A 3,326-nucleotide genomic window follows, 5' to 3' on the forward strand; every position below is an offset into this window, starting at 1 on the left:
CTGCACTGTTAAAGAGGGCGTCTTTTACCATTCAACTGAACTGTGTGCATGTATTTAAGAAGTTACATTGTTCTTGCACCATCCATGCAATAACTGTGTCCTTCTATCAACCGAGTTTTTATTTACTTATACTGCTGTGTAATATCAATGGTATGACCCATTTCAGGAGCTGACAAAATGACAATTTAAAATCAGAGTATAGCTCACATTCACTAAAATATTGAAACGCTAATGATGCGGATTCAAAACGACAATGCCGGTGATTGACAGTCAAAGCTAAGTGCGGGTTGAACGCCCCGCCCCCCAGCTGAACTGGAAGTTTTGATTGGTTTTGCACCCGAGTCAGACCTGTCTGTTATTGCCTGAAGCGCAGGGCTCCACCCCAGAAGTTTGAAAAGTGCCCATCAAACGCCGGCTCGCTCCGTTTCTCCATCGGCGCCCTCTTTGTCTATTTGTGTGTTTTTTGTACTTTTGGTGAAAAATAAATGTAGCGAAGTTGAATACTTTAGTTTTATTTTACTCAAGTAAAAGTAAGTACCACAATTTAATTATACTCAAGAAAGTAGAAAAATTAAATGTACTCAACTACTGTAAATACTGAAAGTATTTGTAATTAGTTACTTTCCACCTCTGCCCAAATCGTAGTATGTTGAAAGGAGTATTCCAAAGGTACCCGGATGGTTTACTGCTTCCGGTAGTGTTTTATTTTTTATTTTTTTAAATTTTTTTATTGCAATTGAAAGAATAACAGCTCTCGGTAGTGTTACGATCTCCCCTTTTTAAATCTAGGGGTTAAGAGAAAATGTAACAAAACTGAGAGAGATCATGCGGAACCTCTCATCTCCAGCCCCAGCTCAAGAAAGAAACAGCCAACCAAATATCAAACTGAAGCATAATTTATTAAAACAGAAAAGAAATTGGAAACAAAAGCTTCAGGAAGGAGCAAGGCCAAAATAATAAACAAAATTTCCAAATAAATGTTAATCTTAAATTACCTATAACAGAACAAAAACAATACTTCCCTGTCTCACTCAGAAAAACAGGAGAAAACAATGAATTACAAAGTACCCGGATGGTTTACTGCTTCCGGTAGTGTTTTATTTATTTTTTTTATTTTTATTTTTTTATTGCAATTGAAAGAATAACAGCTTCCGGTAGTGTTACGATCTCCCCTTTTTAAATCTAGGGGTTAAGAGAAAATGTAACAAAACTGAGAGAGATCATGCGGAACCTCTCATCTCCAGCCCCAGCTCAAGAAAGAAACAGCCAACCAAATATCAAACTGAAGCATAATTTATTAAAACAGAAAAGAAATTGGAAACAAAAGCTTCAGGAAGGAGCAAGGCCAAAATAATAAACAAAATTTCCAAATAAATGTTAATCTTAAATTACCTATAACAGAACAAAAACAATACTTCCCTGTCTCACTCAGAAAAACAGGAGAAAACAATGAATTACAAAGAAAATGGCACCCACCTCCCTACAGGTTTCCAAATAACGGAAAAGAATTAACAAATTGAACTGTCAGCAAAGAGTTATACCAAAGCACCTAATTGCAGGGCTCCAAACAAAAAAAATCGAGTAAGGAGCCATTGGCTCCTATAAGAAAAAATTGAAGGTGCCAAATAATTTTTTAGGTGCCACAGAATAAACATGTTTTATGTATTTTATTATTATTTTTTAACATTTCAATCATACTTTCATGTGTTTATGTCTCATCTTTTCTTGAATTTATCAGCATTTTAATCGATCTTGTAGATGACCTGGGAATTAACCCAGATAGCAAGAACGTTTTGGTCAAATGTGGCTGATAACAGGAGAAAACAATGAATTACAAAGAAAATGGCACCCACCTCCCTACAGGTTTCCAAATAACGGAAAAGAATTAACAAATTGAACTGTCAGCAAAGAGTTATACCAAAGCACCTAATTGCAGGGCTATTAATCTGGCGGGGGTCAGAATTCGGCACAACACCGGTGTAGTGCCGAAATTTGCACCCTGCCAGATTATGCACCCCCTAGTATTGGTAGGTTTAGGAGTAGGTGTGGGGGAGGGGTTAGGATTAGGCAATCAGGTAATCGAGTAAGGAGCCATTGGCTCCTATAAGAAAAAATTGTAGGTGCCAAATAATTTTTTAGGTGCCACAGAATAAACATGTTTTATGTATTTTATTATTATTTTTTAACATTTCAATCATACTTTCATGTGTTTATGTCTCATCTTTTCTTGAATTTATCAGCATTTTAATCGATCTTGTAGATGACCTGGGAATTAACCCAGATAGCAAGAACGTTTTGGTCAAATGTGGCTGATAGCTGTCACATTTGGCCTAGGTATGGCATGGCTGAGCACATATGGGCCAAACTTTAACCGTATATGTTTTGCCATGGATTTAGAATTGGAGGGAATTTTCTTTTGGATGACAATTTTTTTGAGAACAGCATAAACTGGTATTCAGGGCTGGATTGGTAACCGGGAATTTTTTCCCGGTGGGCCGACGCACTTAAGGGGCCGACAGAAGTTTTTTTATTTTGCCAAGGACCATCATGCACGGACAACGAGCAGCCAGTGGCCCATTGGTTTGTCTCCTGTATTGACAGCGTAAACCATCCAATCACAACCCAGTCAGCAAATTTCCTTTGGCGCGGATCTGGCCCATATTCAACAGCTAAAGTGTGGCCCAGATTAGTTTGTGTTCGCCGGCCCAAAACTGGTCCACATCTTTTTAGCCAGAACTGAACCAAAACAGTGCCATAACCCAACCCAGAGTGAGCCAAATAATAAAAACAGATGTGGCTGATATATGGACCTTATATGGTATTGTTATATGGCTGAGTTCTGTAAAGGGCTGACGGTCCTTATGTATTATTTAACCATATTTACAACACACCTATTTTTATTATTATTTAAAATACCCATTACACAGTTAATCTTAAACACAAAAATGGATTCACACTCATTTATTTAAATGTTTATTGTATAATTTTAAGATGTGGACTAGTTTTGGGCCGGCGAACACAAACTAATCTGGGCCACACTTTAGCTGTTGATATGGGCCAGATCCGCGCCAAAGGAAATTTGCTGACTGGGAAGGTTCACTTAAAGTGGGAACTTAACGTCTTTTCCAACTTGAAATAGAAAGTCACAAAGAATTGTTCATGACACAGAATCTGTACAAATATCATGGACCATAAGCATAATTTGGCCACTGAGTGTAGTTTGGACTCCTCTTCAGTGCATCCTATAAATGTTGTCACACATTCAGTCTGTTTTTCTTCATTAGTAAAATGCAATTTTGTAGGAGGAGTTGAATCATGTAGACAAC

The sequence above is a fragment of the Sinocyclocheilus rhinocerous genome, unplaced genomic scaffold, assembly GCF_001515625.1.
Source record: "Sinocyclocheilus rhinocerous isolate Xijiao unplaced genomic scaffold, SAMN03320098_v1.1 scaffold2447, whole genome shotgun sequence".
Classification (NCBI taxonomy): Eukaryota; Metazoa; Chordata; class Actinopteri; order Cypriniformes; family Cyprinidae; genus Sinocyclocheilus; species Sinocyclocheilus rhinocerous.